At 39.0% G+C, this 15,704-nt stretch overlaps 1 protein-coding gene across 1 annotated transcript in view; it reads right to left on the bottom strand.

The window, feature by feature from the left end:
* LOC136264944 (protein NLRC5-like) overlaps positions 1 to 13,548 on the bottom strand; it is a 34,658-nt gene extending 21,110 nt beyond the window's left edge. The window contains exon 1 of the mRNA XM_066059709.1: positions 13,425 to 13,548. The gene's annotated coding sequence lies outside the window, so the exon portion shown is untranslated. The remainder of the gene's footprint in view (positions 1 to 13,424) is intronic.
* Between the last annotated feature and the right edge of the window lie 2,156 nt (positions 13,549 to 15,704).

Raw genomic sequence — 15,704 nt, 5'->3', positions numbered from 1 at the left:
AGAAGCTCTATTAGCCCTAATACATTAGACCAATGCTTAGACTCAATACAATTGAACAATCTCCACCAAATATTCTTGTAATCGTGCATGGTCACTGACCAACTATGCCGGCTTAATTTAAAGCATAATAGGTGACCAAAAGCATCAAGCATAATGCTAGCATAATGGGGACGATATTTGAAAATTTTGCACCAGATTCAGATAGTGTTTGCTGTACTCCACCATATCATCCCACTCTTCCTGTACAGAAGAGACATCTATACCAGCTTCCTCTAAAGGTGTGGCAAACCATTGTATGATTTCTTATAATGCAGCATGCCCAAAAATAGGAGTAACAGTACGCTCCCAACCGTGAGTAGCAAGGAGTGTCACAGCATGTGTAAAAAGTACCACTTGTAATTTCAGTCAATGCACAAGACATTCATCAATAGCACCAAGCCAAACCTTGTAATTTTTTTCCTAAAGTAGACAGAGCTTCAGAATGAAATGTAAATCAGCACCTTGATAACAGTAGACTGCTTTAGTACCCATGTGAGTGATTATTCATTTTGCTCAATCCGTGTCAAAACTTTTAGCAGTAGGAATGTCCTCAAAATTCTTTGCTTTTAGCTCCTCAATTTGTTTTTTGTTTTGATAATGTGCTTGTACTACTTGCCCGAAGTGGTTGGGTACCTCCTTTTATTGGCATTTCAGTGTCTGTTAGACACTGCTTGAGACTATCTACAATATCCTTCAACTCATGACACTCTTTGGGTGATTTTTCGTACACATAATATACCTGTATTAGCAATTTAACAATATCCTTAAAGAATGTATCTTTTAGGGAATCTTTTACAGAGAGCTCCAGCCTGTGAGCAAGACACCATGAAACATGGGATATCTGCTGTGAGATAGCTCTTCAGACCACTCCCACTTCCTATATTGGCGTTAGTCCCATCACATCCCAGCCCAATCATCTTACAATGCCATTTTAATGGTGTTATGCCCATGTAGGCAAGAGCTTTCTTGACAAAAATATAGAGGCCTTCCCCAGTTTCAAGTGACAGATGACGAACTGCGAAGAAGTTATCCCACACGTACATCATGCCATCTTCTAAAACAGAGTAGGGATTGCCCATCTTAAAGAATTACTTTGCCTTGGCCATGTTATGTTTCAGATTTTCTTTTGAAATCTGTAGCAGTAGAGTCTATGAATGAAGCACAGCCATGATCATTGCGATAGCTTGTCACAATCTCCACTCTGTGGAGTTCTTCAAGGTCACACAAAGGCTTCATTTTCTTAAGAGCGAGGTTTTCCTTCACCACCAAGAAAGCAATCTTGAACTTACGCTTCAATCTCTGCCTAGTTGCTTCTTCCATCAATGGCTGCAGAATAGCTTTTGCTATGGGCGCATACTCACTGACATTTGTGGGATGTTGTTTTTTGTACTACATAGCACGCTTGTGCATTCTGTGAACCATGTGACCAAACAGGAATACATCCATGCCCTCGTTAAAATTGTACACTTCTTTAAGATCTTCGACAATTTTCTTCAGTTCTCGCACCTTTTTAGAAAATTTTTCATTAAAGTAATATATACTGTCATAACAGCATCTCATCAATATTCTTGAACAATTAACTCTTTAAGCCATCTTTGGAAGAAAGCTCTAAGTGGTGAGTGCAGCACCAACTCCAAAAGATCCACGGTACACTCTCTAGTAATATTGCTCTGAGACTACTGTGCTGTGAGATGTGAAATATTCACACACAGACGCACCATCACTGCCACCTCCAACTAATACAGGCTTGATTTTCAAAATACCGGAGGGCTCACAAATATCTTGTATACCCATTGTCTGCTTCACCACATTTCCAAGACACTGTAATAGGCCATTAGTGTTAGTTCTGTTGGGGTTAGCAACTGACAGGTATCTCATACATGATTTTATTTCCTTCACAAAATCGTCTTTCTTGCAGTACAACATCAGTACAACTTGGTCTTCCATCTCATTCACATCTGTGGTACCATCCATTAAGAAACTTAAAAATGAAACACTTTCTTCAACAAATTTCTTGTGTGCTTTCCATTGACTCTCCACAATGTAATGTGTGAAGAATTTCATAGACACATTGTTAGATATGCCAAAGTATATCTTGTGTTGAGCTTTTAATTCATAAAGTGGTGTATACTTTGTAAATGGAATCCCTTCCTTGGCCATAAGGAAACTGATATCAAACTTTCAGCATAATACTTCACGCACGAGATTATCCAACTTCATCAAACTGCCGACTATGGGAGCTACAGTTTCCAAGGATTTCTGGCTTTTCTTAGCTTGATCAAACTTCAGACTTCCATGGCTGCTTTGTGCTGGGATCTGGTGGAGTGATCGATATCATTACTAGTTCTGTGGTTTACAGATTCATCATACAACACTTTTGAAAAATTCTTTTAGCTGCAAATTTTCTCTTGTAGCTTCGACAAACTTTTCACACCACAACAGCGATACCACAGATGCGTTACCTGTTTCCATGTCACAATGTAACCAAGTGAGTGTCTTGTTGCTCAGTACTATACTGCACTTGCCATATCTGGAACCAATTTGATGTTTAACAGTTTTACTATGACTGGTATCACCACTAGAAGTGTGGTTCATAGGTTTTCTTCGATCTGCCATTTTTGTCTAACTAAATTACTACCGGTCATGTGATTCTGTTGTCTGGATTTTGACTGTTGACAGACTGTTATATTGAGCTTTGTTAAAGCTTAATAGGAGGTAATGAACTCAGATTTTTATTACTTAATCATGTTGTAATTATTAGGTTATTATGAATGACATCATTAATGGCTACCACTTGTAAAATAGTGTCTGTTGGACTATTTTAGTTAGTTCTCATATTATGGTTGTGTTATATCAGGAGCCCATAAATGCCGCAAGGAGCATTTAACATCTGTTAAGAGTCTCTGCACACTGTTGGTGAACTTATACTGTTACCAGCTTAATGCACAGTACATTATAAGGATGGTTGTAAATTGCATAAATGTATTAGCATGGTTTCATTGATTATAATTAGCTGGTGTCTTTGTATCATCTGCAAGTGCAACTCCATTGTGACTTCAGAGCACTTCAAGATGCAGCATTCTTCATCACTGTATCCTTCCCATTACTACTGGTGGATTTGTTTTGCCCAAATCATACTCAATTGTGAATATTGGCTCACAATTTTATTAAGAAGCCATAACATACCTTGGTAATTGTAGCCAATATAATGCAATACAAATTAGATTCAATTATTGGTTTGCTGAATAAGGTAATGCTGGTTACAAAAATCACCATGCTATATAGTTACAAAAATTCACCAAAGGTGTGTTTTACTAGATAAATGCTCCTTTGTGCCTTGTGCAGGTGCTTATGGGCTCCTGGTTATATATCAGTTATATTGAACTTTTAGTGTTAATATTAAGAGTTATTATCACATGTTAAGTGAAGCCAAGCTATTTGTACTAAGAGGGTACATTACAAGTTCCGTACACAAAAGAAGCTACGTATATAACACTAATATTACAGGATTTCATTGTGTGAGCTCCTTTGTAGCGATAGTGACTATTGAAGCAACACTCCTTACCCTTAGAAAATCACATAGAGTATCTCTGCATGGAGAGTCCTTCTTCCTATAAGCATACAATTGCAATTTGCTATGAGAGGCCATAGGTACAATGCGTTTTCATAGAGTTAAAATGAATGATAGCATGGATGCCAGATAATTCTATAAACCACTGCATTTATTCCTTTTCAGATAAAACCTAGTGTGGATTACAATTCTATTTGTGCCATATTGTCCAACCACATTATATGGTATCATGCTGACCAGGCTTTGTTGATAAACCATGGTTAATTCTATGTGCTGCCTCTTCTATGTAATTGGCAGTTATCTGACGTGATGAATGATTTGAATGATTTATGAGTTATTGTGAATGAATTATTGTGAATGATTTGTGCAGCAAGATTAGCAACTGTACTATATACTAGTTCCAGAATAAGGATGCGAATACAGCACTCTGTGCTTGCATGTAAAACCATATAGCTTATTCTCCTCTTGCAATACTGTAAATTCAGGCAGATGAGTCTGTTAAGCATTAACACCCAATCAGAGCTTGATCAAGACACACGGTAATAAAGACACACGGTAGTGTGTCGTGCGGCCCAAGAAGCCGGCGCGCCACACCATGAGTATATTTACAGGAAGAAAGTAAACGCGATTTTCACACCTTTGTAGCTCCGTGATTCCTTATCCGATTGAAACTAAAATTGCTACAGCAGTGTCGGCTAGGTAGGGAAGTCCACATTCCAAATTTGAAGAAAATCGCTCCAGCCATTTCCGAGATACGAGCGGCCAAAGTTTGGGTTTTTTTTCATCGTTTTTTTCTTCTTTTCGCACACTTTGCAAAATCCGCCATAAAACACGAATGCGTGCTCCAATCGGGCTGAAATTTGGCACACTTAAAGGGCTCATTAAGACGAATCTCAGCCAAGTTTGGTAGGAATCCGATGAACAGTCACGGAGTTATGACCGATTATTTGCGTAAAATAAGGTCGAAGGTCTGTCACTCCCACAGGGTAAACCGCTTGAAGGAATGAGCTGAAAATTGCTATGTAGATGGAGTAACTATCGTAGGAGTGCCTTTTTGTGGTTTGAAAGGAATCCAGGTAAAGGCCATCGAGATATGACACAAAACCCAACCTATGTCACAATTACGCGATCGATTTTTATGAATAAAAAACTATTAGTTTTTACGCCTACCAGCCAAACTGCTTAGAGCAGTGAGCTGAAAATCGGTGTGTAGCTGGAATAATTATCATAAAAAGTCCTTGCAGTAGTACAGAAGAATCGGATTACAAACCACTGAGTTATGATTCCAAAACCAACTACGTGTAGCATATGCGAGATCGAGATACTCTAATAGAACAGTCACCCTAATAAAGCATTCAGCAACGTTTATAACTTACTCCATTATAGAATTATATGACATTGTAAGTAATTCTGTAGGGAGTTCAGCTACAAACAGTTAATCTTATAAACAATTCATCTACAAGCAAGTCACTCTGTACAGAGTTCAGCTACAAATATGTTGCTGTAGAGATTCAGAACATTATAAGTCAGACTGAAGAGAATTCAACTATAAACAAGTCACCTTGTAGAGAGTTCAGCTACAACAAGTCACTCTGTAGAGAATTCAGCTACAAACAAATTACCCTGTAGAGAGATCAGCTAGAAGAAGTCACCTTGTAAAGAGTTCAGTTACAAAGAAACCACCATGTAGAGAATTCAGCTATGAACAGATCATCCTGTAGTCAGCTAGAAGAAGTCACCTTGTAAAGAGTTCAGCTACAAAGAAACCACCATGTAGAGAATTCAGCTATGAACAGATCATCCTGTAGAGAGTTCAGCTAGAAACAAGTCATCCTGTAGAGAGATCAACTAGAAGAAGTTACCTCGTAGAGAGTTCAGCTACAAAGAAACCATCATGTAGAGAGTTCAGCTGCAAACAAATCAAACTGTACAGAGTTCAGCTACAAACAAATCACCCTGTAGAGAGATCAGCTAGAAACAAGTCACCCTGTAGAGAAATTAACTAGAAGAAGTTACCTTGTAGAGAGTTCAGCTACAAACAAATTACCCTGTAGTAAGTTCAGCTACGAAAGGATCACCCTGTAGAGAGTTCAGCTAGAAACAAGTCACCCTGTATAGAGAGATCAGCTAGAAGAAGCTATACCTTGTAGAGAGTTCAGCTACAAAGAAACTACCATGTAGAGAGTTCAGCAAACAAATCGAATCGTAGAGAGTTTAGCTACAAACAAATCACCCTGTAGAGAGTTCAGCTATAAACAAATTATCCTGTAGAGAGATCAGCTAGAAGAAGTTACCTTGTAGAGTGTTCAGCTACAAACAAACCATCATGTAGAAAGTTCAGCTGCAAACGAATCACCCTGCAGAGAGTTCAGCTACGAAAAGATCGCCCTATAGAGAGTTCAGCTAGAAGAAGTCACCTTGTAGAGAATTCAGCTGCAAAGAAACCACCATGTAGATAGTTCAGCTGTAAACAAATCATCCTGTAGAGAGTTCAGCTATGAACAGATCACCCGGTAGAGTTCAGCTAGAAACAAGTCACCCTGCAGAGAGATCAGCTAGAAAGAAGTTATGCTGTAGAGAGACCAGCTAGAACAAGTCACTTTGTATGTAGAAAGTTCAGCTACAAAAAATCACCCTGTAGAGAGGTCAGCTAGAAAAAGTCACCTTGTAGAGAGTTCAGCTACAAAGAAACTACCGTGTAGAGAGTTCAGCTGCAAACAAATCACTTGTAGAGAGTTCGGCCAGAAACAGGTCACCCTGTAGAGATCAGATAGAAACAAATCACCTTGTAGAGAGATTAGCTACAAAGAAACCATCCTGTAGAGAGTTCAATTACAAACATATAACCCTATGGAGAGTTCAGCTAGAAACAATTCACCCTGTAGAGAGATCAGTTAGAAGAAGTTACCTTGTAGAGAGTTCAGCTACAAAGAAACCATCAGGTAGAGAGTTCAGTTGCAAACAAATCACCCTGTAGAAAGTTCAGCTATGAACAGATCACCCTGTAGTGAGATCAGCTAGAAGGATCACCTTGTAGAGAGTTCAGCTGCAAACAAATCACCCTGCAGATAGTTCGGCTACAAACAACTCACCCTGTAGAGAGATCAGCTACAAACAGATCACCCTGTAGAAATTTCAGCTACAAACAATTCACTCTGTAGAGAGATTAGCAAGAAGAAGTCACCTTGTAGAGAGATCAGCTACAAAGAAACCATCCTGTAGAGAAGTTCAGCTGAAAACAAATTGCCCTATAGAGAGATCAGCTAGAAGAAGTTACCTTGTAGAGAATTCAGCTACAAAGAAACCACCATGTAGAGAATTCAGCTATGAACAGATCATCCTGTAGAAAGTTCAGCTAGAAACAAGTCATCCTGTAGAGAGATCAGCTACAAATATGTTGCTGTAGAAATTCATAACATTATAAGTCACACTGAAGAGAATTCAACTATAACACCTTGTAGAGAGTTCAGCTACAACAAGTCACTCTGTAGAGAATTCAGCTACAAACAAATCACCCTGTAGAGAGATCAGCTAGACGAAGTCACCTTGTAAAGAGTTCAGTTACAAAGAAACTACCATGTAGAGAATTCAGCTATGAACAGATCATCCTGTAGAGAGTTCAGCTAGAAACAACTCACATTGTAGAGAGATCAGCTAGAAGAAGTCACCTTGTAAAGAGTTCAGCTACAAAGAAACCACCATGTAGAGAATTCAGCTATGAACAGATCATCCTGTAGAGAGTTCAACTAGAAACAAGTCATCCTGTAGAGAGATCAGCTACAAACAGATCACCCTGTAGAAAGTTCAGCTACAAACAATTCACTCAGTAGAGAGATTAGCTAGAAGAAGTCACCTTGTAGAGAGATCAGCTACAAAGAAACCATCCTGTAGAGAGTTCAGCTGAAAACAAATTGCCCTATAGAGAGATCAGCTAGAAGAAGTTACCTTGTAGAGAATTCAGCTACAAAGAAACTATCATGTAGAGAGTTCAGCTGTAAACAAATCACCTGTACAGAATTCAACTACAAACAAATCACCCTGTAGAGAGATCAGCTAGAAGAAGTCACCTTGTAGAGAGATCAGCTACAAAGAAACCATCCTGTAGAGAGTTCAGCTGAAAACAAATTGCCCTATAGAGAGATCAGCTAGAAGAGGTTACCTTGTAGAGAATTCAGCTACAAAGAAACTATCATGTAGAGAGTTCAGCTGTAAAAAATCACCCTGTAGAAAGTTCAGCTACAAACAATTACCCTGCAGAGAGATCAGCTAGAAACAAGTCATCCTGTAGAGAGACCAGCTAGAAGAAGTCCCTTTGTATGTAGAGAGTTCAGCTACTAAAAACCACCCTGCAAATAGTTCAGCTACAAACAAGTCACCCTGTAGAGAGATCAGCTAGAAGAAGTTATCTTGTAGAGAGTTCAGCTACGAAGAAACAATCATGTAGAGAGTTTAGCTGCAAACAATTCACCCTGTAGAGAGTTCAGCTATGAACAGACCACCCTGTAGAGAGTTCAGCTATGAACAGACCACCCTGTAGAGAGATCAGGTAGAAGAAGTCACCCTGTAGAGATATCAGCTAAATACAAGTTACTCTATAGGGATCAGCTACAAACAAATCACCCTGTAGAAATGTGTGTTGGAAACAAATCATCATGTAGTGAGTTCAGCTAGAAATGAGTCACTCTGAAAAGAGTTCAGCTACAAACAACGAGGGTTTCAGCTACAATTCAGTTATGTATAAGAAGTCACCTTATGACCTACAGTATATGATTATCATTCATTGTTAAATATACAAATATTTTTAATCAGACAAAAAACTGTACACAATATTTCTTCCTTTGTTCCACAATCCCTGCAGAAAAGAAAAAAATTAAAAGTAAGCACCAAAGCCAGTTAATGGCTGGCTTTGTGGCTTGCAATACAAAAAGAAGTGATATCTAAACCAAAACAGCCAAGCTGTAAAAAAGAGTGCAGCCCTCAAAAAGGCCAGGATGAAAAAAGATGTGAAATCCAAGGTGGCAGCCAAGAAATGGCTGTGATGGTAGATTAATGGCAAAAATTTTAATTACGACAATTCAGGTGAATCTGATGCCGAATCCTAGTGGAGGAGGCAATGCAAATTCAAATGAATTGTCGTAATTAACCATTAATCTACCATCACAGCCATTACTTGGCGTCACCTTGGATTTCACATCTTTTTTCATCCTGGCCTTTTTGGGGGCCGCACTCTTTTTTTACAGCTTGGCTGTTTTGGTTAAGATAGTATATATCATAACCATTAGCATGCTGTGAATTATGCTGCTTCAAATACCAGTACCTGTGGTCTTGTCCTCAACTGTGGCAGAACTGCATCCTTTGCATATAGTGTGTACTTTGGAACCTCAGTTATCTGGACCCCACTTATCCGGATTCTCGGTTAACTGAACTATGGAAATGACTGCTCTATTAGAGTAGTAACTGTTCTAGTAGGGTAGTTAAAAATGATGTTATTTATTTAAAAATTTATTTTTTCATGCCATTTTATGGTTATTTACACACAGTTTCAGAGATACAGAATTTTCAGACTTATGGACGAGCCCTGGTCCCAAGGGGTTTGGATAACTGGTTCCACCGTAGTGTGGTAATGAATGCATATGGTTAATCTATGGTACTGGTAGATCCTACCATAATCACTGCATATGCTGATCAGGAACAACACGTCTTGTATCAGTGTCTATAATAATACAGTATCTTGTGTGTGCTTCAAGCCATTAGTATTAAAGTCTATATTATAGCTATATACTGGTGTCTAACTAGTTAATACATAAAATTAAAGAAGGACATAAACTACACATATTAAAAATTAAATAAGAAACAGGGAAGCCCATGAAACAAGTAGAGATTGCTGGTATAATCAACAAGGTTCATGGTTACATTGAATACATTGTTAAAAATGGCTTACCCACAGTTCTTTATTTTGACAAAGTAAGCATGCAGTTGAATAGGGATTTGTGGATTTACTTGATGTAGCCACAAACCTTGTTGATTACACCAGCAATCCCTTCTTATTATGTGGGTTTTCAATGATCCCTATTTAGTATAGTCTGTGGTGGATACAAAGGAGGCACAGGGGCATGTGCCCCCCTCCTCCCCCAAAAAAATCTATACACAAGATTGAGATACCAGTCATTCAAATACTCTCTAGCTAATAGTACATGTGACACCATTAAGAATCCTTCATGGCCTCTGAGTGTGAAAACTTGCATCTGCAGCACCAACCCTTGGACACACTTATGTAGCCTGCTAGGAATTTTTTCAAATTAAATTCACTTAGTCATTTGTATAGGTCATATTCTTATATGACAATTTACTATAGGCTTATAGCTAAACTCATGACTATCACCGATCCCTACATGCAGCTCTTGATCAATGTAGACTATACTTAGAAAGTATGATACATTACTATGATCAAGAGTTCATAATACTTTTTTATATATTATGAACTTTTGCTATGATTAACTAAAAAGTTCAGCCTTCAAGCATGTAAAAATACGTATCTATAGCTTCTGGGGGGTGCAACCCCCCAAAACCCTTGCTTTATACTACCCTATATAGTCATGGTGCCCCCTCAAACCCGTGATCTTCCCATCATAGTAAAATATAGTGACCAACACAGCATCATCTATACTTTTCCAATAAGGCCAATTATACTTAATTATTGGTTTCTCATCCTCCAAAACTCAAAATAGCAGTGCGGATGGGCAGATTTTTGTTTTACTTTTTGTAGTAACTAGATAGCTGAATTAGTTGACTTAGAATGCAATTTTCTTTGACTGTTCTAGCAATTTTATTAACTGTGCTGGATGGCTACACTCAAATCCTTGATGTGGTACGAAAAATGGGAATGTGGTCAGGGATGAGTTTAATTATGTTGCCTAATCTATTTAAAACACAATTATGACTCTGAGCAAATCCCAAGCTGGTGCACGCACTCAGTCTGGTGGCACCTGCCCCTTCACGTAGAGTAAGGGTCTGATACGCTTAGTATTACTGAGTTGTTCTGGAGAAATTTAATTTGAATGTAATGACATAACGAAAGATGGCCTTAACGGAAGTGAGAGTTCATAATCCATAATTATGAACTCTTGACAGAATTGCCTCACCCAAAACTGTGGCAGAAATATTAAATTTTCTTCACCTTTACACAGGTGAAAGTGTATTGCTCTACTTTTATAGAATACACATGTTTCCCTATGTAGGAAATCAGAGTGTAACCCGGGTTTTTTGCATATCAAACAAGGTGAAAAACCTTTGCCAAAATAACACTTTCTTCTCTTTGTTCTTTATTGGCTAACTCCATTTGTTTCTTTCAGTACTGTTAGGGCATTTGATTTATTCTTTAGACGTAACATAAAAATGCGCTGATTAAATGTGGAGCATTCTGATTGGTTGCACCAGTTTTTGGTAATCTGGTACAACTCAACTGTAATCATACCATGCAGACCCTTACTCTGTGCAAAGGGATGGGCACCGCCAGACTATCCACCTCCAGCTTGACCTGGCTACAGGGATTTCAGCGCTTGCAATTTCATGCAAAATGCATTGTGTGGTTGTGCGTGCTATATTTGGCTATTCTTAAAGTAAACTAACCAACCTATGCTATGGTTGCTACCATCCCTTTAACTGCTGATTGCATGAATTTTAAAAAAATGTGTGAATCTTGTGTACACATAAATGCATTCGTCACACTGCAATTTTAAAAGATTCATGCAATCAGCTGTGAAGAATTATTTGTCGCGTTTGTACAGTAGTCTGAGGCACGATATGGGCAACCACCACCTTTGTAGTCAGATAGCTAAATTACTTATAAAAACACACACGCGTTACAACATTCACACTACTATTTCATACAAAATTGCAAGAAGTGCATGCTGAAACTCCTGTAGCTATACGTCTATATTTTGCCGACAGCAAAGCTAAGCTCGCATGCTAAGTTCCAGCTTCAAGTTAATGGGTATTTCATGCAGTAGGGACAAAAGTAATTTTCGCATAGCCAGACTACCTCTTTTTTTCAGTTCAGTAACCACTCCCTTTAAATAATTATCTCAAAACAGGTTACAGTAGACTAACTCATAGAACTATGCAGTACGTACACACACACACACACACACGAGAACAAGTTTACAATACAGCATTTCAATAAATAAAAGTCTTCACATTCAAATTGTGGGCAGAGAGAGATGAACTCTTCCCAATCCTGTGTTGATGGAATCGTTGCCATTACAGATGTAGCATTGCCATGTTGAACATCAATAGCATTCTTCTGAATCAAAAATTGGGTGGCCCTATTATCACCAGACTGCTCCATTACCGGGGAACCTATCCACCTCACTAATGAACGCGCATGCACATGATCCCCAAGCACCCAATGTCTCAACACATAGCGGGAAGAAGTAAAAAGATGGAGTCAGAGAAGAATACTTCCTGATCTTAGTTTACTCTGCAGAGTTTGCTAGCCAGCTTGCACTACTTGTGGAAGTAGACAAATTGGATGGGGCTAGGGTGTCTGAACAGGTAAAGTCTCAGAGCAAGGGTAAGCCCCGTGACCAAGGAACAATAGGAGAGCCTTTGTTTTAGCATCAGAGGCAGAGTCCACAAGAGATGAAAAAACTTAATGGTGTTCGTAAAGCAGTTCATCCCAACCATGTTGAAGATGTCTGCGGTCCTCATGGGGCATAGAATACTCAGCAGACCATTGGTCAAGAGCCTCATGGAGGAGAGAAGATTCAACAGTTAAGCCCAAAGGAGCCGGACAAGATAGAAGAAACTAGTTTGGAGGTACTATGAAGGGAAGAAAGATAACTGGGCAGACTTAAATTGATAGCACTACGAATTCCCAAACCTCCTTTAGCAGCAGGAAGAATAGACTGAGCCGATGCAGAAGAACTGGTGTTAATGTTAGTAACAGTCTGGAGGGAAATGTTAATCAACTCATCATACTTCTCTAAAAGCCCAGAAACCCTCCAGGATGGAGAAACTGAGCCCATAAAGAATATAGACTGAACCCATGCAGAAGAAATCATGTAACAGTCTGGAGGGAAGTGCAAATCAACTTATCAAACTTCTCTAAAAGTCCAGAAACCCTCCAGGAAACCCTCCATCAGTTCTTCTGCATGGGCTCAGTCTATTCTTCCTGCTGCTAGGAGGTCTGGGAATTCATAGCGCTATCGATTTTAAGTCTGCCCAGTTATTTTTTTCTCTTCATAGTACCTCTGAACTAGTTTCTTCTATCTTGTCTCCTTCAGGCTTAGCTAAATGTTGAATCTTCTCTCCTCAACGAGGCTCTTGACCAATGGTCTGCTAAGTATCCTATGCCCCCTGAGGACTGCAGATATCTTCAACATGGTTGGTATGAACTGCTTTAATTTACGAACACCATTTTTCATCTCTTTTGGAGACTCTGCCTCAGTGGTAAAACAAAGGCTCTCCTAATGTCAGTTTCCTCCTCAGAGTCTGGTATGTGGCTTGGTGCTCTCCCTGTACCTTGGACACTAAGCTGGATAATGGGTCTTTGAGGATTGCTACGTCTCAGTCAGTTCCCATCGTTGATGAACATACGTGTGTTTGTGGCAGTAAGTTGATGTTTTTGGTACCCATGGTTTGTCTTGCATGCGTAGTGGAGGCCGTATTCCTCAGCACGCCGCTGCAGTCGGTGCGGACCACTTTTCTTCTTCTGCCGCGGAGGACTTAAATTAATGGCAAAACAAGAAAATTTGGGGTCATGGCTACGCGTGACTAATTTTTTACACATGGTTACATCTAGCTACTCACTTACTGGCGCTAGTGTTAACACATTACATGGTTCCCTTTACTCTGTGTCGTGAATCATCTGCGGCAAACTGATAAATAGCTAGCTACTAGAACGAAAGTGTCTTGATCTTGATAGTTATCTGTCGGAGAAAAACGGTGGGGACTATTCTACGGAACGGAACGGAACGGAACGGAACGGAATGATGGACTAAACTGCGGAACGGAATGCTTTCTCAGATTGAAGCTTGCAGCTTACCATTGCTGTACAAGTTATCAGTGGCACTTCCAGCAGGTAATCAAACGTACCCCAAGAAAGATAAAACGAATTTAAGGATCGATTGTGGGTTCTTGTTGGTTGTCATCAGTAACGAAGTACTAATTGTGGGAATAGCTGACTCAGTGTGTTCATCTTCGGATATATCAAGTAGGGAACTTAATGCATGACTTGTTTTTACTAGTATGTGAGACTTGACTTTAGAATGTACAGTCTGAGGCCCAGCCTTTCTAATCGGCATAAATCAGTATGTGTATAGCTACACTACAAAGGAAACAAGTATGGTGACAAGCTGATCAACTCAGTCTAAGCAGAATCTAAAGGAATTTTGTGCAGTGTGTGAGGAGCAAACATTCAGATACCTCAAGGAGGCTATATTGTGTGAACATCAATGATTCATTAACAGAGTAGTGGACTATTGTCAGATATCTCAGCCTGAGTACTGAGTTGAATTCTGGATGGGGTCTATTTTACAGAATGGAATGCTTTCTGCATCAACTTGCAACTTGGCTAGCTGCTATCATTGCTGAAATTGCATTTTATCAGTGGAACCTCCAGGAAAATGGAATAGGATAATTATAAAACATTAATTGATTGTTTAGGTAATCATGACTTTATTCAGTCTAATAAACAGAATATATGGTTGATTGAGTGAGGCATCACTTTCAGAATGTTCAGACGACCAGTGATGAGATGCATGAATTCATCGAATTTTTGTTGTGGTTGGAGGCATTAAATATCCAAAAGCAAACTGACTGTATAATATTAATTCACTTTCTTTATATTTTCTCAATTTTGAGCCTGTATACAAATAATTGAATTTTCCTTGTCAATAGAAATCCTAGAATAAGATGGGAGAGAAACTTATCTTTGTTTACCTATACTGTACAACCAAGAGTTCGTAATACTGATTTGTATGGGGGAGAGTGTCTAACTCTCAGTATGGCCTGTACAAACACCCTGCATAAAGTTCACCTTTCATCAAATCAACACCTTTACTGGGGGATAGAAAACTGTTGATTAGTGTTGCTGAAGAAGGTAAAGCCTTTGTTCTGAAATAAGGCCGAGGTGTTACTTTAAGCAGGGTGTTTGGTGAATGCATTCAAGTTAGACACTCTCCACCTTATTATGAACTCTTGGTACAACTTCAAAGGAAAATGAAGAAAACATACAGATGAATCAATAAAATCACTACAGTAAGGTGAATTACAGACTAGTGAGATCTTGGTTAATTAATGACAGTGGTTGGAGATAAGTGTGGTAGCTTCTTGTTCTTGAATATGTTGCAAAGTGGAAGTACAAATCAAAATGGGATATCAATTTCATTATGAAAAATTTGTATACATAAATAATCTAGCATTACTATTTCATTTGTCCTCCACTTAAACATGCTACAACAGTACTAGTGTCAGTACATTGGCAGTGAGTCTACCTTGAAATTTCAACTCTAGAGTAGATCCAACACAAGACAGCCCGCACTGTAACAAATGCATGAGATCCCATTGTAATTTCATGGACCAGCTGGACTGGGAATCACTTGAAAATAGACGAACAAATTTAACCTGTTTTGTTTGAAGTGAAGCATGTGAAATGTTACACTTAAGAAATCCTAGGATTCTTAGGTGGTATGTAATTAATGTGTGTTCCATTTCAGGTCTGACTAGATACATTGAAATTACACACACATCTTGGTCCAAATCACGTTTGCCTGGTGGCTACGGGCATGGTTTCACATGCGGCTTATAATTGAGATTTGGCTGATCTTGGAGTTTTGGCATTTAGCCTGATTCAAGGCTAGCAGTAGACACATCCTTGAATTGTGCAACAGATAAAATCAGCTCACCATTGAATACGGCATTAGTCCACTGCACCAGTTGTTAATATATAAATAACTCCATGCATACACTTCAGTGATGTTTGCAGAATATATCCTCCTTGCGGTCTGCCAAAATATTTGCTCCTCACACACTGCACAAAATTCTTCAAGTTTTAATTCAGCTGGCTCTTTCCTGTTACCAGTATCTTCCTGCT

Source organism: Dysidea avara, chromosome 8 (genome assembly GCF_963678975.1).
Source record: "Dysidea avara chromosome 8, odDysAvar1.4, whole genome shotgun sequence".
Lineage (NCBI taxonomy): Eukaryota > Metazoa > Porifera > Demospongiae > Dictyoceratida > Dysideidae > Dysidea > Dysidea avara.
This window is presented reverse-complemented; position numbering and strand designations above follow the sequence as displayed.